At 35.4% G+C, this 24468-nt stretch overlaps 1 long non-coding RNA gene across 1 annotated transcript in view; it reads right to left on the bottom strand.

Moving 5' to 3' along the window:
• Positions 1–3633: 3633 nt before the first annotated feature.
• Positions 3634–24468, bottom strand: part of LOC308609962 — a 36330-nt gene continuing 15495 nt past the window's right edge. The window contains exons 2-3 of the long non-coding RNA XR_014014376.1: positions 9646–9867; positions 3634–4188 (exon numbers count right to left, since the gene is read on the bottom strand). This is a non-coding gene — a long non-coding RNA (uncharacterized lncRNA). The remainder of the gene's footprint in view (positions 4189–9645; positions 9868–24468) is intronic.

The following is a 24468-nucleotide window of genomic DNA, read 5'->3' as shown; positions in this document are numbered from 1 at the left end:
ACCCCACACACATATGGTCACCTTATCTTTGATAAAGGAGGCAAGAATATACAGTGGAGAAAAGACAGCCTCTTCAATAAGTGGTGCTGGGAAAACTGGACAGGTACATGTAAAAGTATGAAATTAGAACACTCCCTGACACCATACACAAAAATAAACTCAAAATGGATTAAAGTCCTAAATGTAAAGCCAGACACTATCAAACTCCTAGAGGAAAACATATGCAGAACACTCTATGACATAAATCACAGCAAGATCCTTTCGGACCCACCTCCTAGAGAAATAAAAACAAAAATAAACAAATGCGACCTAATGAAACTTAAAAGCTTTTGCACAGCAAAGGAAACCATAAACAAGACGAAAAGACAACCCTCAGAATGGGAGAAAATATTTGCAAATGAAGCAACTGACAAAGGATTTATCTCCCAAATTTAGAAGCAGCTCATGCAGCTCAATATCAAAGAAACAAACAACCCAATCTAAAAATGGGCAAAAGACCTAAATGGACATTTCTCCAAAGAAGATATACAGATTGCCAGCAAACACATGAAAGGATGCTCAACATCACTAATCATTAGAGAAATGCAAATCAAAACTACATTGAGGTATCACCTCACACCGGTCAGAATGGCCATCATCAGAAAATCTCCAACAAGATTTATATGGGTGAACCAGTTGTGGTCTATCCATACAATGTCATATCATACAGCAGTAGAAGGATAGAATTATGAGGAATGCAACAAGGATGAATCTCAGAAACACTATGCTGAGAAAAAAGCTAGACACACAAGAGTATGTACTTTATGTTTCTGTTTATATGACTTTCTAGAAAAGGAAAAATGAATCTATGGCGACAGAAAACATATCAGCAGTTGCCTGTATCAAATATGGAGTAGAGAGTGACTGCAAAGAGGAAAGGGAAAACTGCAAAGGGGGGTAATAGGAAAATTGTCTACCTTGATGGAAACAGAGTTACAAAATATTTACATTTGTCAAAATTCATTAAAGTGGACATTCAAGTTAGTATATTTTTTATATTATACCACAATATATTTCTTTTAATAAAATCATTATGAAGAGTAGGTAAGTGGGCAAAGGACCTGAACGCCAGCTTTAGCTATGTTAGAGCTGTCAAATCAAAAAAAGATCAAGTTGCCCCTAATTTAAAAACCAAGAAAATGCATAGAAGTTGAGGAAGAGAGATTTTAACTTATTTTAAGAGTGCGTTTTCTAACAATTCGAGCTTCCTAAAAATGAAACAAACTGATTTTGAGTTGGCAATTTCTTTCTCAGTGAGGACATTCAAGTACAAGATGACGATCATTTTTCAGGTATGTTGTAGAAGTGCCTTAGAGATTGAAATTTGCATTAACCAATATTTAAGATGATTCAATAACATCAGAAAATATGCTATATTTATATATGCTCTTTTATGGTAGAGTTCTGTCTATAATGTTTTCTAAAATATCCTTTGAATTAATATTTCAATAGTAGTCTCCAGTGCTGCAAATGTAGGCCAGAAAGTTAGATCTGTGCACAGTCTATTTTTTAAGAAGCTTGTAATCTGGAAGAGAAGATAGACAAAAATGTTGTAGCAAAATGCAGTAAGTTTCATAATAGAGATATCCTCATGCTCTTATATGACATGGAAGCAGTGTCACATTCTTAATATGTCATCTTTTTCTGAAATACTTCAGTATTAATTTCTAACAATGATAATAATTAATTAAGGCATGAATTATTTACGGAGAGATACTAGTTATTCCTAAAATATTTGGAGATTGTTTTAACATGAAGGTATTTCTTAGAATACCTCCAGTAAAGTTCCAAAACGTGTCTTTCAAAGCCTAAATGTGTTTGTACGATCCTGAAAACCTCAAGGAAAAATGTGAATGTTGCCGATTATCCACCATTTAAAGTTTTCTAGGCTTTGGCATTTTTCTGTAAGTATAAATAATTGACTATGAACTATGCAGAGAGTTGTTTTACCTGAATTTCTTTGAGATCCATCAGATGTGGCCATTAAAATGAGCCAATCTCCTCCATTACAACTACTCACTGTGCAGGCTTCTAGTCAAGCATTGGTGGAGATAGCGCAGCTCAATTTAAATGTAAAATTCAAGGTAATGTAACTAAACAAGTTAGTCCTATCCTTTTCCCCTTACTTTCCCTTAGAGAGTTTCTGAAGTTAGGGATTTGTAAAATGAAAGTATTAAACCAAATTTAATAGCAAAATGTCATTGATATCATGAGTGAAACCAAGCCCAGTTTCCATTTACCCCAAAGTATGAATTGCCTATCTGAGAAGCAGTTCAAATTTAAGTCATGTCAGATTGGTGGTCTTTCTGAGTTTCAGTTTGGAACTCTTATTTGAAGTCATTGTTTCATTCAAGAGCATCTCAATATCAATAGCAGGTTTTCTACTTCAGCAAAAGCCTTGATGTACATCAGTGCCATTGGGTCCAGAGGACAGCCTCTTTGTACGTTTTTTCTCCCAGTCTCACTGCAATGTTAAAGTCACTGATATCACAGAGCACATTTCTAATCCTAACTATATGCCCTAATTTGGGCAGAAATCCACTCCTCCACTTTTATGCAATGTATTAACAACCAGAAATTTAATTGTATTTGTTGAGACTGTAATATCAACGTGAAGCATTCCTTTTTTGAAGCTCAAATTCTTAACACTTGCTTTCCCCTTTGCAAGAAATACTTACTCCTTTACTCCCTTGTCCCCTTAGGCTACCTACGTCATACTTCAGTTAAGAAGACATTTCACAAGGGATGCCTTTCCTCATCCTTCCAGGTGAGAAAGGCTCCCTGTTCCATGGCTCACAGTACCCTGTCTATATTTACTACAATTAGTAATTCTTCTTTAGACTGCAGGCTCTAAGAAATATGGACAATGCTTGCTTTTCCACACCTTGTATTACCAGCACCTAATGCAGTGCCTGGGACCTAGTAGAAGTTCTATAAATATGTAATGATTGCTGAATGAATGAATGAATGAATGTGTTAGTAACAAGATAAATGCATAAATCGTATTTGTAAAGCACAATACAAAGTAATTTCATGAATATTCACCCACTTATTTGTACCTTTATACCCTTCTCTTCATTTATATATCTTAGAATTACTTTTATCAGCAGGGATACAGGATTTAATGATGAAATTTTGAGGAAATGTATTAGAAATATTTGTGAGTGAGTAAGCACTATGCCATGGTGAGAGAGAGAAAAAAATAAAAGCTATTGCTATATTCTTGACTCAAGTCATACTCAATATTATTTGTTACATATTATATTACACACACAAATGCATTCTCACTGGCATGGTATCACCTACATTATTATAATTTCCATTTCCTTCCCAATCCCTCTAAAGCCCATACCTGACCCTTAGACTTATTAAATTGCATTGTTTTAAACCACTTCTCCAATTTGTCAAGGTCATATTACGGTCATGTTGAATTTTGATCTTGACAAAGTATTAATCAGTCTTATCAACTAAAGAGAACTGTAAATGACTAAATCCACATGCTTTTCTATGATCCTAGACTTGATGAAAATATTAAATAGCCTCTGTCCCAGGATTGACCTCTACATATAAAACTTCTGTCCACTTTGGTTGAGGAGGAACTATAAATGAGTTTCATTGTTCTACCTACTCTGTTTCCAATAAATAGGTCTCTGGTGCTGATCTATTTTTATAAATTTGTGAATGAATTCCATTTGTAATATTTTTATAATATTAATATTTAATGTCTGATTTCAAGTCGTGGATGAAAAAATGCTAACATCAATGAAAACTACCACTTGCCCAAATAGATTAGTAATAGTAAGAACAGGTAAAGTAGATTTAAAACCTACTGTCATGTTTATTTACTTTCCTGAATTGTTCCCACTGTGCCACTTCCTTACTTTCTGAATATGACAGGTTCATGCATGACGTCCTCCTCTAGATGCTGTGCCATTAAGAAATCTCCCTGATTATAATAGGTGATCATCTATGATGGATAATAAATATGCTTGTGCATTTTCAATCACAAATCCACGTCTTGCACACTGAAATGATTTTACTTGTTGCTTGATCACGGGGACTTCTTCCTCTGAATAAATAAGACTTGACTTTGCCTCTTTATGCAGTCATCTGTTCACAGTTCTGCCTCTCTCCAGTAGACTGTGTCTCCTTAAAGACAAATGAATATTCATTCATCTTTGATCCCCTTTGCTTAGCATGCATAGTAATTGTTCAACAAATATTTGTTTAATAAGTTAAACACCAATATGCCGTGAAGTAGGAAAATCTGGAGATGTGAGTGGTCAAGATGGGGGGTGTGATTAAAGGACCCCTCTGAATTCTAAGAACAACATACTTAGGAGGGAATGCATGAATAATCAACGGGGCTGACTACTTGACAACTAGTATGTATTCAACTTTCAAATTCTATATTATAAGCATCCCTGAGTGTAATTTGAAATGGATAGACAGGAATTTTTATTTTATTTTTTCTAATGAGGAAGCAGTGTAGGTCTCTATTCTCATGGCCTCTGTTGCTTCCTATGAATATTTCTCCAATATCTTGACATAATCATTTTCAGGAAGCCAAGAGAGTCCAAAAGAAAATGACAAACAACAGAAATTGCTTTCATTTTCTAGTGTTTGGAAAAACATAAAAATAGGTTTAAGTTTTTCAAACATACTTAGATTTCATGAGATTTTACTTGGTTTATAATCAATATGATAAGATGCATATATATGTGTATAGAATCATCATTCATTTTAAATTGGAAATAATGTGTATCCCCATGGCTGATCTGCAAACTGTCCATAATAAGAACCAAGCTTATGTCCTCCTAAGTCTTTTGTAGCCCCATTTTAACACATTTTCTGAAAGTTATTTCACTTCAACCACTCTAGATACTTTCTAAAACAACAATAGATGACTTTTTAAAATTTTCCTTTCAAAATGAAAATATTAAAATATGCTACAGGGCCTCCCTGGTGGCGCAGTGGTTGAGAGTCCGCCTGCCGATGCAGGGGATACGGGTTCGTGCCCCGGTCTGGGAGGATCCCACATGCCGCGGAGCGGCTGGGCCCGTGAGCCATGGCCGCTGGGCCTGCGCGTCCAGAGCCTGTGCTCCGCAGCGGGAGAGGCCACAGCAGTGAGAGGCCCACATACCGCAAAAAGAAAAAAAAAAAAAAAAAAAAAAAAAAAAAAAAATAAAATAAAATATGCTACAAATTGGTGCAATAATGGAAGCTACAACTTACCATGTAAGTTTGTTTGTAATTGAGCAAAATATGTTCCAATAATTTTTGCATTGTATTTGCCTTTCTCTCTGTAATTACTAACCCTTTTTCTTTCACTATGGAATGTGAATTTTGATTTCTCATCTTCAAATTTGCCTTTAAATACATTTCTACCCTTATTTTTCCTCCATCTGGAAGCTAAGTTTTCAAGAGAAAATTTGTTGCCACAAATATTGAATGTCTTCATATTAGGAATAATTCTAATGCAACTACTTTGTACTTGGAAATGTGCCACTGTGTTTAGGAAGGCTAAACACATACTTTTGGGTAAGTTCAAAAAAGATTACTCCAATGATTCAACCAAGTATATTTCAAGCATATTGATAAGAAATTTCAAACTAATTGTGTGTGATAGCCATCAATTAAAGACGTAAAATGAATGCCTGCTATTTTAAAACATAGTTAAGCCAAGGAAAAGCTGTGCATAACTAGCATGTTCTGTAAAGATAATTGGCTCACTAACTAAATTCTAACAGCCCATTCACATTTCTAGATTTTAATTGAAGAATGGATGGAAATAGTAAGGTGAGCTCATTGCCCAATACACATAAGCATGGGACAATTTTAATTTCTGCAGAGATGTCCATATTGTGTGAAATCTTATTAATATTGTGATGGAATACAGTGAATCATGCTGTGAAAGAAGCACACATTTGTTGTACGTGTGTTCACACACACACACACAAACACACAGATACACACACATTTCTTTTCTCTCCTCTCTATTCTCATTTCAGTCCCATTTTTCCTCTTCTTAGATAACTGGTATCATTAATTGAATATAAATACTTTGAATCCATGCTTGAACTTTTTACTATATGCAAATGAATCCATGAAAAACACATGATTGCTTTGAGTTTTAAAAATTTGTAGACGTGTCATCATGCCAAATATGTAATCTTAAAAATCATTTATCATGTATATAATTAATTATTTCGAGTGAAGTATTGCATTGCATCTTAAAAATAGTTTATATATGTCTTTTGTAAGCAGCATAAACTGGAATTTTTAAATTTATTTTTATTGTCTCTGTGATCAAATGTATTGTGATTATTGATCTATTTCTCCTTTATTTTTCCGTGTTTCATCCCTCCCGGTACTAACTTCGTTTAAACACATTTTTCATTCTCTTTTTATGGTCTACCTTTTTATGAATCATATATGAAGTATTCATTATTAGTGTTTTCTGAAAAATTTGACATATATTTCTAACTTGAAAAAGTCTAAAACTAATTATCTCATCTTCCTCCTAAGCAGTTCATGGACCCCTCAAATTTTAAATCTGATCTCCAGTATTTCAGTATATTATCTAGTGTTTTAGTTTTACTTTGTACATACCCCCATTGGCTATTATTTTTTACACTCAACCGTTATTCAGATTCATTCCAACATTACAAATTTCTTTGCTGGTCACTGTTCAGTGCACCTTCCTACTTCTTTTTATTATGCTTATTTTCTTTCTTACTGAAGAACATTCTTTGTACAATGGTCTCCAATCTTGCCTAAAACACATGAGAATTATGTGAGAACTTTTTAAAGCTCCCATTATTGAAACACCGCCTAGATCACTGGTTAAAAAAAAAAAATCTCCAAGTATTGGCTTCAGGCATCAGAATATTTTTTAATGCCTTCAGACAATTCCAATAGCTGCTGCTACTGCTTTAGTCATTTTGTTGTTGTTGTTGTTACAGTTTGTGGGTGGTAATTCCTCTTTGTCTATGAATGAAAATTTCTTTACTTCTTGTTCTTGAGTAGTTTTTTAAAATGAGGTGTAGAATTTTAATTTGGACAGCTATATGTGCTCAGTACTTTGAAGATATTATTCTATTGTTTTCCAGCATCTACCTGTTTTCTGATAAGACAACAGCATCTACCTGTTTTCTGATAAGACAACAGATATTTAAAGCCAGCCCTCAAAAACAAGGCTTATTATTTCCAGGGCCCCCTTGAATTTCTTGGTTTCAACTCCTCCTCACTATTCTAATGTTGAATTTGTTTTTTCTCCTTAAATCCTGAGACTGGCGATCCCCCCCCCATTTTTTGTAAGCTTGTTCATTTTCTTTTTATGTGTTGCTACATGTAAAAGCAACATATAAAAGAAAACACAAGTATAACAAACTGTGTGTTCAGATTGCAAGAAAGGATTCTCAATATCAGTTCAGCCTATCCTATTGACTGAAAGCATTTACCTTGTTTCTTTTACAACTAACTTGAATATTATGAGTCTTACATCTAATATACAGTACTCTTCACCCTTCTTGGAACGTCTATGCTCAATAAGGACATTAGTTGATTTGTCACTAATATTGCTTTCCCTACATGTGAGTGCATTCAGAGTTCTATCCTGTCCCATATACATAGCATAATCTTATATTTTGTATCTAACTGGCATCAGTTTTCCTTTTTTTTTTCCGATTTACTTTTAAGGTTTACTTTTAGCAGGACTGTACTGAAACACTCTTACACCTTAATAGATCTAATTGTCTGGACTTAAAATAATAGATTTCTCTATCACAGGGGCATTTGTCTGTACAGATACTGATTTCTGTTCTCTGCACATGTTTTCATGTTATATGCCCAGTGTAATATGAAGCGAGTTAATTTATTGTGTTGCATATAGTAAAGAATCCAGCAGAATAATGTTATTTAGGGGTCTTTTTTCATTATTTCTATGAATAACAACAACATCAACAATAATAGTAATAGAAAAGATAATTTCTACCTATAGCAAGTCTCAGTTTTTTCTTAAATGCAGTAGAAGGCCCTTCACACTCTATTTGTCAGCTTGGCTTCAGGTTTTCATATTGTTGGCTAGAAGACAGATAAAGGGGATTATGGACAGAACTGAGCCTGGTTTCTGCTAATCTCCAACTTGAATTCTTTCAAGGGTTGCAAAATATGATTCAAGTATTTCACAGGCCTTTATAACCTTTGTCATCTGTCTGGTATATGTGCCATCATGGGTGGATTTGGAACTGACATTTTATATCTCTGATCTCAACTGTATAAATATTTGTTTAGACTGACTATCAACATAGAACACAGACATTCTCTTCTGATGTATGGATGATAGAATAGTCCTTAACTGGGCCCCTAAGGATGGGGCAGGCACAAACTAACAGAGGGCAATGAGGCAAATTTTCAATGAACTCAGATTTTATATTTTCCTTTAGGTAAAAGAGTGGTTGCTTCTATACCAAAAAACTATTTCTTATAATTTGGGTTACATTAAAAATATCTCAAATATACAACCGTTTATCTGAATCTATAATAGTGACTTGGTTTTCTCAAATACATTATATATGGAGTCCTTTAGACTGGAATTAAATTAATCATGGTTGTTATTTTTTTTTTTCTATAGACTTCCCAGCTATTTTCCCCTAGGAAAACTCTCTTAAATAATCAAGAGAAATATTTTAGGCAACATTATGTAAATCATCACCCTTATTAGATGAATTAATATTCTTGAAGTTATAGCTCATTTCATGGAAATCAGATTAACCTGATGTTATGGGCATTGTCATTTATCAGTAAGTTATTTGTTCATATGCTCAGTATGTGACATAAAATATGTAACTTTAATAAGAGAATGGATCATCTCAAATAATTTAGCAAATCTTGAAAATGATAAGGATTAAAATTGTGGATGTATAAAGGACACAGAAGCTTGGAGAACTTTAAAACCATCTATTTCTCTCCTGTTTCCCTCACAGAAGGAAATGAAGGCTGACACTTTAGCATGGTTTGGAAATCCTTCTAAAAATTATCTGACTTTCTCTTAGAATTAACAAGTAATTTAAAGTTTTAAGAACTGCAGAACTGATCACATGAATTACCATAATTTAGTCAAGAATTTTTTTGAATATCCACCTTTTGACAAACATTGTACATATATATATACCAGGTTGTAGAGATGAATAAAATCATCCTTAGTCTCAAATAACTGAAAGAATAATCCCCCAATATTAGTGAATACTGAGGAATTAAGGATGATGCTATGAGAAAATTTTTATAATGTGAAATTTATTAAGTTAAATAAAATATTGTGCTTTTGAGATTAGAATGACTTGGTTTTGTTCTAATGATACTGATGATAGACAGTGGTTGTATTTTGCAGAAGTTTTATGGGAGCAAAATAAAAACTTGATAATGTGATATAAATTTGGTCCCCCAAGGCGATTTTTATTGTTATTTCTATTGGTGTTGTTAATGAGAGAAATTTCTGTGAGCTATTAGAAAAAAAATGTGGATATCAATATCTAATCAAAAAGAAGGACAAAATAATGGATAATTAGAGAATATATATAACCAGTAAGTTAAAAATATACTCACATGCTAAGGAAGCACAGTGGTGGAAGTTTTGCTCATCATAAAGCTTTAACAGTGAGTAGAAGGTATCTTGGTGTCTTGGGTGTGGGAAGATATGCTAACAACCAGTGATAGATCCGTTGTAAAATTTGGAACTGTTCCTTTGGTATTAAATTTCACTTAAGACCTGTGCTTCTGGACAGGATGGAGTAACAGGAACTGGATTTACTCTCCTGGCTTAAACTGCTAAAAGTAAAAAAATATATATATATTAAACAATACTTTTAGACATTGAACAACAAACAGCACAAGACAACGGTTGTATAAAGCTGTTAATTATAATGATAACCCATAAAAACCAGTGGCATAATGTTTTGTGTAATACAGTTAAATGTTGGTGTTTGAACAAGTCCCTGGTCACCTGTGAAAAATAAAGGTGGATTCTCTTTTCATATTTATTAACAAAATGAATTTCATAGGGATGCAGTATTTAAATATGTTAAAATACTACAATTACTAGAAGAAAACATTTTTGTTTTATTTAATAAAAGTTAATTTTTAAAATTTTTTATATTTTTATGTGTTGCATTTATTGCTTTAAGATTATACAAATATGTTTTGATATAATTTAATACATGCAGCATCAACTAGAGTATTCAGTACACAGAGTATTCAATGGGTATAGGCTTAGTAGTGGGACCAAATTAGCCCTAGACTAAATTGTTTCACTTGCAGCCTAATAAGGCTTACAAGGAAGCCTCAAAATGATCAAACTATTTCTTAACTACCTCTTTGAGCAAAGTTACAAATATTTACAAAAATACAAATACGCCCTGCAAACAGTAAAGTAAAATTCACAATATCTGACATGCAATCTAGAATTACTAGGGATGCAAAGACGAAGGAAAATATAACCCATAACAAGGAGAAAAATTAATTAATGAAAACAGACTGAAAAATGGTACAATCAGTAAACAAAGACATTCAAACAGTTATTATAACTAATTTTCATAGGTTCAAAAAGTTTAAAGGAAAGCGTCAACATCTTAAATAGACATACAGAGGATATAAAAATAACCCAAATTGAGTTCCTAGAGATGAAAAATATAGTTTCTGAGATGAAAAATAAACTGGATGGGATTAAAAGAGATGAGGCAATGCAGAAGCAAAGATTGACCTCCCTGCGAAAGCAAAATTTTGTTATTATAATCTGTCCCACTGAGTAGTCCAAATATAAAGTCTGAAATGCAAAATGCCAGCTTGGTCATCTTTTTCCATTTCAAGTTTGCTTTACCCTTTCTGGTTTGTGCTTCCAAAAATAATTAAAGTATAAAATTATGAAAATTGTATTCAATGGTGTTAAAATTAAGCATCTATCCATTTTATGGATTGCCCTGCATAATGCAAATATCTAAAATCTAAATATTATGTGTATATAAACATATATGTATACATACATATATGGATATATATCTCACTAGCAGAATGAAAAGAAAATATGAAAGTACAACACAAGTTGTGGAGGAATATAGTAAAGGAAAGTAAAATGATAGTATTTTTGTTTTTAGATATAGTTGCCCTACGCAGTGGAAAAAGGATATACGGATTAGCATATTTTATTTTCTGAGAAGCATGAATCAATTTAAAAGATGAATGGGCAGATGAATTTAAAGAATCATTAATTTAAATACATAATCAGTCTTCAATTTTTTTGTTACTGACAACATCCCCTTTAAGATTTTCAAAATGCTGAAAGGTGGGATTCCAAGATTTTTAGTTGCTATAGAAGCAATTATTAGCAAATCCTTTCTTCTAATCTCATTACAGAAAATAGTGCCCTTTGTGCCCAGAGAACTCCCATTAGAACAGATAGCTAGTGGGAAGCAGCCACATAGCACAGGGAGATCAGCTGGGTGCTTTGTGACCGCCTAGAGGGGTGGGATAGGGAGGGTGGGAGGGAGGGAGACGCAAGAGGGAAGTGATATGGGAACATGTGTATATGTATAACTGATTCACTTTGTTATAAAGCAGAAACTAACACACCACTGTAAAGCAAGTATACTCCAATAAAGATGTTAAAAAAAAAAAAAAAAGGAACTGCATTTCGGAGCAGCTCAGAACATAGGGTGTACCACTCTGGAGCTATCCGACATTTCCTGTGTCTGATTAAATATTGTGTATATATGCTATGTATTTATATCTCCATCTAAATATACGTCTGTATCTCCTAAAATACTCTCTCACATATAATGAAGTCACAGTTTCCAGATAGTTGTTCTGGTAGTCATTAGACAAAATATAGTCTCATTTATTTAAAAAATGTGAAATGAGAGAAATGTATGAAAAACTTGATCCATCTTCTGACTGAATTTGTGGTATTGGTACCTTCAGAAGAGGAAATAATTAATTTATTGTAAATTATTTTATTCCTCATTTATTAGAGAGGAAATTTATAAACTGAAACTGTTAGGGCTTAAAGGGTTTTTTTCCAGAAGATAATATCTGTGGTTCTCACCTTACACTGAGCAGTATATCACTAGTAAACAATCAGACAAATAGGTACATTATTAAGTTATTTTATTTTCACCTGGCTTTTTAATACTATCATCTGATATACATCATATTAATTGACACTGCAATTTCTTCCTTGATTTGTATATTTTTTTCTACAAACACTTTGCATTCCAACTTCCACGTATCTGATTTACTCATCCCTGTGATGGTCTTCATCTTCAGACATCTTGCTGTCTGGGCTGTTCAACCCTGTGACAGTAAAAGCACACTCACTAGGGACTAGGAGTTTGAGAAGGACTTAGAAAATTGTTTGGAACCTGAAAAAAAGGGCTCCAGAATATGAAAACAAATCTGCAAAATGGAGATCAAAACTTGTGTAATTAATATTTTCAACTAATATTACTACAACAGCAATGTTACTCAGCTTTCATATAGTTATCTATAAATTATATTGGATATGTGACTTGGGCACATTTTAATGCATTTGATAACATTTAGGGTAAAGCTTCTAAAAGGGCAATTGCCTAGGACTGAGGAAGGTTTAAAAATGGCCCTGCACAGAATGAACTAGAAGTGACTTCAATGGGAGGCTGAGGCAGAGATGCTGGACCCGGAGAGTGACAGAGCAGGCGTACATTGGAGAGAGCTTTCCTATATAGGAGAGCCAAGAATGTGTTACTTATTGAGGGGGGAGCATGAAGGTAGTGGACCCTATAATGAGAATCCTAGGATTGCTCCTAGATTTCTAACTTGGATAAATGACAGGACGGTACTCTTTGGTGAATACTAAAGGAACAGCAACAGCAGCAAAAGTCTAAGAATGGAACTTTAACATACCACAATGCCACCTTTAAAGTAAATTTGGCATTCTTCCCTTTTTGAATGAATGAAAATACATTAATTAAAGACATACACGGGCTTCCCTGGTGGCGCAGTGGTTGAGAGTCCGCCTGCCGATGCAAGGGACACGGGTTCGTGCCCCGGTTTGGGAAGATCCCACATGCCGCGGAGCGGCTGGGTCCGTGCGCCATGGCCGCTGAGCCTGCGCATCCGGAGCCTGTGCTTCGCAACGGGAGAGGCCACAGCAGTGAGAAGCCCGCGTACCACACACACACACAAAAAAGACATACACATTCACACACCTGCTAATATCTGCTCTTCTGCAATCGTGTTTTCTGTATAGTGTCTAAATATCTCTTCCAGTTGAAGTAGTGCTTAAACACTTCAATAGGCCTCTTTTCAGCCAAAAAGAAAAACTGTCTATGACTGTTTCAACATATTTTAAATATATGTATAATCATTGCCAACTTGTCTGCTTTGCAGATTCTAGTTTCCTATACAATATTTAATATCTCCCTTTATTGAAAATGTCATTGCTCAGTATTATGATTGTTTTTCATTTTGATTATATGTCTGAATATTAGAATTATTGATTAATCTCTTTATTAATGGAATAATCTCAGCACAATGTTCAATACACTTCTTCTCTACCATTATTATATGTTATTTTAAAGATTTTCCATACAGTTACTTTAAATGGGATTTTCAGATTTTTCAGGCTTTTTGAAGTCAGTAGGATAGGCTCCAGTGAGTAAAAGAAATGCTGAAGAACAACAATATGAATTAAACAAATTTAAGTAGTTAAGAAAGCACTAATCTAGTCATTGGGAAATGTATACTAATATTTACATAGTATGTATATATAAATCAATAGTTTCTAAATGAGATAATCTACTGAACAAAATATCTTAAAATATGAATGAAAAGATGTTGTAAAATCTCTATATGATTAAAGTACAAAAATTTTTATAAGCTTGGAAGATAAATAATAAGTGCATTTTTGTCTGGGAGACAAGTTGTTATCTGGGAAACCTCAAGACATTTTGTAGATTATTGAAATCACTTTACTATCAATCTTGAGCATTTCTCCTATCAACTCTATAATTATTATTGGAAATTACCATGATGACTCTATTTCACTATCAGGAACATTGAGGAAACTATTTCAAGTGCTAAACATTGGTTTTAACAAATAAAAAACAATTCATCTGAAGAAGATGTTACAATGAGCTGAGGAATTAAAAGATCTCAAAGTAGAGAAATTTCACTGACTGCAGTATAAACAACTTGAGGGTAGAGAGTGTCTGTTTTTCCTGTTTGCCCTCCAAATTTGGGAACAGTTTTATATGCACGGTGCAGGGTAATAAGCAAATGTTTAACAAATGAAAAGTACTGAATTCATTACCTTGTGGTACAAATTAGGATTTCTTTTGTACTGTAACTAGAAGATTTTAACTTCAGCATTATGAATTATTAATGTCTTTATCTGATTCCCAGTTCTGTGTCAACCAAACTTATTTGAGTGATAATTAGAGGACTTCATGTTTATCCTATCTTCTAGGATTTCACTTTTGCATATCTGTTAATTCATAATTTTGACATTTTTATAGCACAACCAAAGACTATAAAAACACATAGAGCAAGCACTTGCCAAAGAACTCTAAATAAAACACATCTCAGATATGAAATTAGATCCATGCTTGGTTCTACTTCTAAGTGCTTCATCTAAAGAGAGACGTGCAACACTGCTGCATGAATTAATCACCTAGGGTGACTTTTAAACCTACCAACAGCTGGCCCCTCTATCATATCTGATTTTATTCAATAGTCTAAGTGATAATCATTTCTGGATCAAGAACTTTATTTTACTGGTTGTAAAGGTGGGCACATGCACACGCACACAATCCCCAGTGCTTTTAAAAATTGTGGGACAGAATTAATCATAACTATTGAGTTTAAATGCCATTTATCAACTTATTAAAGTGCAAGCATGCAGGGAAAATAAGCTAAAGACAAGACTTTCGTTTTTCAATTTATTTTTTAAAAGTCTTGTAGAAATCTTTATGAAATTAACACAAAATGGTGGTACCAAAAATCTTTTTGCTTTGTTTATTCCCTAGTCTGTGGCAATGTAAAGAGTGGAAGTTAACCCGGAATTTAAGTTAAGGAAAGCTATATTGTATTAAGTTTAGCCAAAATTCTCTAACTTGCCCTATTTTTTCAAATAAATAAACTTTCTATTCTCTTCCCTCTCTCCTCATCTCCCTTAAGGTATGTCAACTCTAACCCCGCCCCCCCATACACACGCCTTGTTGCCTCTGATATTATCTCCTCTACTAGAGGCGCTTTTGTACTTATTGCTACACGATAGTTCAACAATAAAATGTGATAAATGCAGGCAAAGGTGTTTCAAGAAAGAAGGTAAATGTCCTTACACGTTTTCAACATAGAAACAAAAAGTTTACAAAACAGCAAAATTAAAAAAAATAGTTATAGATAAAGTTTGCAGATAATGTTGTCATCCCTCTTAAAAGAAGAGGGATAAGGCACAGAAGAAATGTAGTGTTGAGGACAATGAAAATCAGCAGTTATTGAAATCTATTTATGCTGCATTCAATGGATTTAGAAGACAGAGGCTTGAGTGCTGTCGTTATTACTTGTTTGCCATTTGATGGTGGGCAAAATATTTAATTTCATTGGGTTTCTCTTTCTATGCCTCTAAAATGTGGATTCCCAGGCTAAGAAAATATTTCAAATCTTTTCTAGGTCTAAAAGTCACAGACCTTAGTGTACCCTTTCTAAAGGCCACATTTTCACAAAAGATAGCATTCTTGTAAAACACCTTCATAGAAAGAAAAAGCTATAGTTAGAAAGCCCACTCAGTGTCCAGGGTTTTCTGAAGTCGTACTGCTGTTTGTAACCAGGTGTAGGCCAGTAGGACAACACATTTGCTTTAATAACTGTCCAGATTTCTTGGAGTTAAAGATAAGTCTTTCATTATTCTAAGTGTTGACCTAAGAAATTATTGAAAATAAGAATTGTTCTAATTTACTTCTTGAATTGCCCAGTTCTTACATGGCCTGACACGAAAGGCGATTTAAAAGATTGCATTTAAGTTTGGACATATAGCCTTCATCCTGCTGTTTCATCACAGACCTCTTACAAGATAAACACGTGCAACCATTTTGAGTTTCTGAATGGGAGTGCTCCTTATAGTATTTTCCCCTTATAAATTTCTTGCCAACTTACTCCAATTTGAATGCAGGTAGAAATTTATAAATTTCTCCAAGAACTTATTTTTATTTTTATGAATCTTACTGATTTTGTGTTAATACCGAGGACTTTATCAAATTCATAGACATTTGATAGAATAAAAAGCAAAAGCATAATTCAGAAAAATCCAAAAACCTCAAATAGAAAGTAAGATGCTATGTTGTTAGTAACAGAAATTAGCACAAATAGACTGAAAAACTGACCACCATTGTAAACTGAGCTTCTAACTATGGCAGTCGCCAGGAAAAGGAGGGTTACTCCTCTTTTTTTTGCCTTCTTTTAACAATCTCGAAAATTAAAGAAAGCTTGAAATGACAATAAAAATAATTTATTTCCCAAACCATTTGAGAGTAGTTGCTAACACAATGCAATGTCTCCCCCAAATCCTCTAGTATTTCCTACAAACACATATCCAAATATAATCATGAAAATAAGGAAATTAACACTGACACATGACCACAGAGCTACTAATCCTCAGACCCCTTTCAAGTTTTGTCAATTATCCCCATCATGTCCTTCATAATAAAAGGATCAGCCCAGTGTCACATGTTGCATCTAGTTGTCCTGTCTCTTTAGTTTTTTAATCTGGAAAATTTTCTCAGGCTTCCCTTGAATCTCATGAACTAGAAAGTTTTAAAGAATATGGATCAGTTATTTTGTAGGATTTAGCTGTTTGTATTTGTCTGATGATTATTCAGGATATGTGTAGTTGGCAGGAATAACACAGTGGTGAAGCTCTGTTCTTCTCACTGCTTCCTATCAAACAATTTTGGCAAACTTTTAACCTGTAACCTTACTGGAATATCATGTGACTCATTTGATTAAGGTGTATCACCCAGTCTTCTCCATTGTAAAGTTATTTTTTTCTCCTTCATTATTAATAATTTTTGTGGTAAGGCACTTTGTAATTATGTAAATATCCTGTTCCTCATCAAACATAATTTACTCAATTTAATTATTTAAATCAGTATGAACTCATAGACTCCTATTTTATTCAATTGAGTATAATACATTTCTGCCATTATTTATTTTGAGGCTGAGATTGTTCAAGATTTGTCCAGTGGAAACCCCTTCAGTTTGGCTTCTATATCCTTTGATGTTTCCCAATTATTCTGTGATAACTCCCTTCTTTTTTTTTTAACATCTTTATTGGAGTATACTTGTTTTACAATGGTGTGTTAGTTTCTGCTTTATAACAAAGTGAATCAGTTATACATGTATCCTCATATCTCTTCCATCTTGCATCGCTCTCCTTCCCACCATCCCAATCCCACCCCTCTAGGTCACAAAGCACCAAACTGATCTCCCTGTGCTATGCGGCTGCTTCCCACTAGCTATCTATTTTACGTTTGCTAGTGTATATATGTCCATGCCACTCTCTCACTTTGTCACAGCTTATCCTTCCCCCTCCCCATATCCTTAAGTCCATTCTCTAGTAGGTCTGTGTCTTTATTCCCGTCTTACCCCTATGTTCTTCATGACATTTTTTTTTTTTTTAGATTCCATATATATGTGTTAGCATACGGTATTTGTCTTTCTCTTTCTGACTTACTTCACTCTGTATGACAGACTCTAGGTCCATCCACCTCACTACAAATAACTCAATTTCGCTTCTTTTTATGGCTGATCCCTTACTTCTTGAAACAATATGTTCTAGGGTCATCTTATATTTTCCCTGTAGCGGTTCTAGAATCAGCCATTTCTCCAAAGACCTTTAGTTCCTTCAGTTGGAGAGCTGTATTTAGAAACCAAGATCTGGACACTAGGTGTATTCATTGCTCTTGGAAAGCAGTGGTCCCAGGTACTCTCAATAGGCAGAGCTAGGGGATTTATGTACATATATACATACACACATATGAAAACACATATTCATAACCATTTACACATATTCACAAACACATTCATAAACATATGCATACATATAGTCTATGTTTTTTCTATAATGTCTCTATATTGAAAATCATGTGTTCACATTAACATCCTCCATTCCCTTTCAACACCCTTTCATTCTAGTTTTTGCCCTTTTCATATTTTAACTCCCTCCACAGATATTAAAATAACACTGATTACCATATTCTTAATATCCTTAATTATTTGATCAATCTTCCTGTATTTAAGTAAATTCTTGTAGCTGCCACTTTCCCACCCACACATTTTCTCCACCTGGCACGGGTTAGGACAATCTGTACACAGTGGTTGCCAAGGCCACTTCCTCATGTGGATGCCCTTTCACACGAATCAGACTTCAGCAGTCAACTCCAGGCTCCCTTATGCAGACATCCTCTCCCCTTTCTCAGACTCTGAGACCCAATGCCAAGTCATTTGGTTCCTTGAATGCCCACCTCCCCCATGCTGACAAAGGGTTATTTTACCTCACTTAATGGACTAATTTGTTCAAGAAGGGAAGGGATCACAACACTATAAAGCAGTTATACTGCAATAAAGATATAAAAAAAAAAGGGAAGGGACAAGGAAGGGGATGAAGAAAGGGAGGTGGACAGGGATGAACAGGTATCTTTCCTTTCTAAACAATATTTGAAGAGGCCCTTCATTTAGAAGTTGCAAAGACATTATGAAGTATCAGCTGAAGAACTGAAACAATGACATATATTTACACATCTGTATCCCTACATCTATGACACACAATGTACACCTAATTTTATAGCAACCAAAATATAATTTAACAAAACTTATGATGCTTAGCCATACACTTTAATACTCAGCAACTTAAAAAAATGTGCAGTGCCATTTGGCTGTTAACTATCGTCCATTTATATGAATGGATGTGTAAAACTCCTAGCCAAGAGTGCTTGGGATAGCGTCTCTACTGATCCTTACTGGATCCTCTTCTTCTTTTGTCACTCTTTTCAGTCATTTGTTGATTCTCGATTGTATCTCATTGGTGACTTGCATGACCATTGGTAATCATATCTGGGCAAATACCCCAGCTTGGTGTCTCTCAAAGGGCTGACTGAAAACCACCTGCAACAGAATCAACTGTGGTACTAGATAAAATTCAGGTCCACAGGCCCTGTTCTGATTTCCTGCTCAGAAGCTCTTTAGAGAGTAATGAGTATTTGGAAAATACCTTAGCTAATTCTCACACATTAACACTGAAACCATGGTGGAGTTTGCATGTCTACAATTCCTCAAAGTTCACGGTTTAAAACACATAGGTCTCACCAACAACAGTTCTTTTATTTTAGCTTCATCAATTCACATTTGTTATTTAACCAACTTGGAAATTGCCAGATGTGTGAATAGCCGCCAAAGTAAAATGTATCTATCTTTTGCAAAAATGTCTTCTACCAAATGTCTCTACAAAATGAAATGTAAATACCTTCTAAGATCTTGCTTGGAGGAACCTTACAGATTTTTTAAACCTTCCAGGTTTTAGGGAATAGCAAGTGCAAAGGCCCTGATGTTGGGAAAGCCACTGCAGAAAGAAAATCTGGATGTGTGTGTGAGAGAAGAGTAGTAGTAAACGAGCTTGGAGAGTAGGGCAGAAGAAATACTGAATAAAGCATGTGGGACAGGTAAAAAGTTTAATTTTTATTCTAAAGTGATGGGAACAGGTTTTGGGAAATAATGTGATATGATTCATGTTTTTTTTGTGATTATTCTGGCTATTGTATTGGTTATAGACTATAAGGATTGGGGCAAGAGGGGAGGAAGCAAGGAGGTTGTGGAAGAGGCTGCCTATTGCATTAGATGAGGCAAGCAATGATGGCTTGGAGTAAGTAAAGACGGCAAGAGTAAGGTGAGAGGTAGGTGGATTCAGGATGTATTTTCAAGTTAGACTGGCAAGAATTTCTGATGGACTGGACACAGGAATTGTGGGAAAGTGAGAGTTCAAGGATGAATCTAACATTTTTGGCCTGAGCAACTGGATGAGTTATGGAGCCAGGAAAAACGGGAGTGCAATGGATGGATCAAAGCAAAATATTTAGTTTTATTTGCTAAGTTTGAAATGTCTATTATGCATAGATTGGAGATATTTAGTGGGAAATTGGACTTAGGAGTCTGGAGGTTAGGTGAGTGCTTAGGGCTAGAAGTACGAATTGGGGAATCATAAGTCATCTTCCCATTCAAGTAATGGGACTAGATTAAAACTCATGAGTAGTTAAGGTAGATGGAGAGTGAAGGGGGCCAGGAATGAGCCTTAGGGCATTCTAAAAGACATTGAGGGATGGGAGGCATCACCAAGGGAGACTGCCAAGGAATGGTGAGTGAGGAGGGGAGAAATCTAGGAGAGGATGGTGTCCTGGTAGCCAGTGAAACAAAATATTCATTCTGAAAATGATGAGGTTCATTTCCCAAAGTTTCTTGAATTGATGATCATTTGAAACTTGGTATTTTAAAAAGAGCTTTAGCAAACAGAAAAGAGAATAATTTTCTATCATGAGTGATTGATTGCAGTAGCATGGGGAATGGAAAAGTTGTGAAAAGGGAATCAAGAATCTATGTAAAAGACAATTTTAAACAAAAGTATTCATTTAAAAAACAAGTACACAATATTTAGACATTATATTTTGTCTTTGTGTCAACAGCAGCTACAGCATGCTGTAAGTGAAAGATGAAGGATTACAGTTTAATATCAAATCAGGGAAAAAGGTGAAATAGTTGAATTCTTTGTAGATTTTTAATAGATTTCAAACCTCTATTGGTTTTGAAGAATGCCATATTTCAAACATACTTTTCTAAATAATCATAACAATTTTAGAATCAGAATAAACCTTATATAACCTTATATAAAACTTATTTAAATGCACATATAGTTCATTTTTACGGGTAAAACTAGGACTCTGGTCTTCTGATTACCAGTACTATTTCTTATTGCAACACACTGTTTAAATGTATAGATGATTGAAAAAAAGAGCATACCAGTGATCTCTTAAATGTTTTACAAAATATTAAGTAATTACAATTAGGGGAAATAAAGCTCATGAGGATTAAATTACAGGAAGAGTTTATAAGAGGGCAAACAAGTAGGAGATGTTTTTCCACACAGATAAATATGAGGTTTTAGTAGAAAATGACCAAAACTGCATTTATAAGGTCATGATACTAGCTAAATGAAATAAAGACAACCATCATGTAAATAACATATAATTTTGAAGGTGAATTTTGAATATGGAGACTGGTACAGATTAACATCTGATTATAATAAAAATCAGACAGGCAGGGTAACAAGGTCTTCTTCATCCAATCACAGCTTATCAGGAATAAGGGAACCTCTTGATACTTTGGTATGTGCCATTTTAGGACAATGAACTTGGTACAAAGTGAACACCTGATACAAGAAATAGTTTAGAAACATAAATATGATTCAAGAAATTCATGGATGGTGAAAGCTATGTTGCATTATTTCAAAAAGTTTTAGACAAGAAATATGCTGTCATTGGAATTGGTGTTTCTCAATAAGTAATGCATCGTTTCTTCCTGTCCACTTTCGAGATTTTTTTTGTCTCTACTTTTCAGAAGTTTCGTTGTAACGCGTCTTGGCAAGGATATCTTTGCGTTTCTCCTCTTTGGGTTTGTTCAGATTCTTGAATTTGTGTTTATGTGTTCTAAAAAATTGGGAACTTTTTAGCCATGATTTCTTTGAATACTTTGTCAGTCCTACTTGCCCTCTGTTTTCATTCTGGAACTTTGATGATATGAATGTTAGTGCTTTTGTTACTGTTTACAGGTTCTTGAGATCCTGTTCTTTCTCCCATCTTTACCCCTCAGTCTATTTTTCTCTGTACATTTGGTACATTGTATTGATCTCTTCTAAGTTCATGATTCTATGCTTTGTAATCTCCAGTCTACTCTTGAGCAAAGTTTTTTTTTTTTTTTTTGAGCAAAGTTTTTTGATTGTTGTATTTTTTAGTTCTACTGTTCTCATTTGTTTTTATTGTTATAGCTTCTAGTTCTTTGTTTACATTTTCTATTTTTCCCATTTCTGTCAAGGAACACATAATTGCTAATTGAAGCATTTATGTGACAGCTTATTTAAAATCCTTGTCTGATCATTTCAATAGATGTTTTATCTCAGTGTTGGTGTATGTTTATTGTCTTTTCTCATTTATTCTGTGATTTCCTGGTTCTTGGTGTCATAAGTATTTTTCCATTGTATTCTAAACATTGTGAGTTATTATATGACTCTGTAACCCATTTAATTTTATTATTACTTTTTAGAAGGAAGTCATCCTATTTGAGGCGTAGTATAAGGACTGGGGGATTACGTACAAATTTCCATTGGGCCCTACTGACGATACCCCAGCAAAAGTGGGCACTTACATTGTCTCACTGCAGACAGATCAAGTAGAAGTGCAGCTATCCTACTGGCCCTTCTGACACCTTCCCCCCAAAAGTGGGAACATTAGTATCATTGTGTTGCCTTTTAGTAGGAGTGGAAGTTCATCTCCCCAGTAGATTTCTTTTATTTATTTATTTTTTTTTTGGCAGTACGCGGGCCTCTCACTGTTGTGGCCTCTCCCATTGTGGAGCACAGGCTGCGGACGCGCAGGCTCAGCGGCCATGGCTCACGGGCCCAGCCGCTCCGCGGCATGTGGGATCCTCCCGGACCGGGGCACGAACCCGCGTCCCCCGCATCGGCAGGCGGATTCTCAACCACCGCGCCACCAGGGAAGCCCTCCCCAGTAGATTTCTTGACATAGGGGAGGGGAGAAGTGAAGTGTTTGCTGTCCTTCCTCCCACTTCATTCCTTCTTGTTGATGCCGGGTGTGGGTAGAGGGTCAGCTACATGCTGGCCCCACTGACACCAAGGTAAGAGGAAGAGAACTGCCAACTAGCCCTGCCTCAGGATGGTTATGGGGATTCAGCACCCCACTGGGTCTCACTGACATCATGTGTTGGGGGTTAGTGGGGTGCCTACTCCCTCCAACCTGTAACATCCTATTCTTATTGATGTCAGGGAGAGATGGACGCTATGTCCCACCATTGGACCCCACGACTGTGTGAGGGCAGCCCAGTGTTTACAAGCCTGTCAGGCACCACCTTTTTTTTTTTTTAATAAGTAAATTTATTTATTTATTTGGCTGTGTTGGGTCTTCATTTGTGTGCAAGGGCTTTCTCTCGTTGCGGCGAGCGCGTGCCACTCTTCATCATGGTGTGCGGGCCTCTCACTGTTTCGGCCTCTCTTCTTGCAGAGCGCAGGCTCAGTGGCTGTGGCTCATGGGCTCAGCTGCTCCGTGGCATGTGGGATCTTCCCAGACCAGGGCTCGAACCTGTGTCCTCTGCATTGGCAGGCAGATTCTAAAACACTGCGCCACCAGGGAAGCCCAGGCACCACCTTTTAAAGTCTGTTTGCTAATGGAAAGGGGTGGAGGCTCAGCTCACCACTGGACCACACTGAAACAACCCTGGTGGGGAATCAGAGCGCTGGCTCTTCTGGAGGGCAGGAGTGGGGTGGTGTGGAAGATCAAATCCTACCTTGGCCCAACTGAAACGACAGGACATAGGGGATGGGTGCAATATTCCACTGGCACTTGGCTCGAGTAGTGTGTATATTCCACTGGCACTTGGCTCGAGTAGTGTGTATATTATTGCCCAAATGGTCTTCTGTCTTTAGCAACCCCTTTCCTCATACTTTGGCTAGGGGGAACAGGGTTTTGTGTTTTTTTCTGAAGCTTTTTTGTCTGTTGTTCTGTTGGTGGTTATTGATTGGGGGTTCCTGTAATACCCTCTCCAGGATGTATGGGAAGCAACAGGAAACACAGGGGACTCATCACCATGTTATTCCTCAAGTCCCAAAGTCCCTAGTTAAGTCTGCCTTCTCATTTCCACCTTTCAGCGTCTTCCTATGTTTGTTTGTTGTTATGTTCAGGGTTTTAGTTTTAAGTGGGAGAACCTGGGAGAAATGGGCTACTTCATCTTCTTGGAAGCAGAGGTCTGGAGGCCTACTGATGTTAAAAAGTACTGCTGACTGTAAGTTAAAATTTGATGATATACACCTTGCCCTTTAAGAATTATTCTGCTAGATGATGTGGCTTCCCAAAGTTGCTACAATTTGATTTTCATACTTCTAAAAGCCAAGTGTTTTGCTGGAGTTGAAATTTAAAGATAAGCAAGAGATGAGGCTAAGATGATCTATGTGGTAACAGATTAAAGTTGGAAACATCAATATACGTTCATGTTTAGCTTAATATTGCTTCATATTACCTTAATACACATGGTTATGTAGAGAGATACTTATAGATATGTGCCTATACA

The sequence above is a fragment of the Mesoplodon bidens genome (genome assembly GCF_964165515.1).
Source record: "Mesoplodon bidens genome assembly, contig: HAP1_SCAFFOLD_206, whole genome shotgun sequence".
Lineage (NCBI taxonomy): Eukaryota > Metazoa > Chordata > Mammalia > Artiodactyla > Ziphiidae > Mesoplodon > Mesoplodon bidens.
Note: the sequence above shows the minus strand (reverse complement) of the source record. Positions and strands in the feature narration are given on the sequence as shown.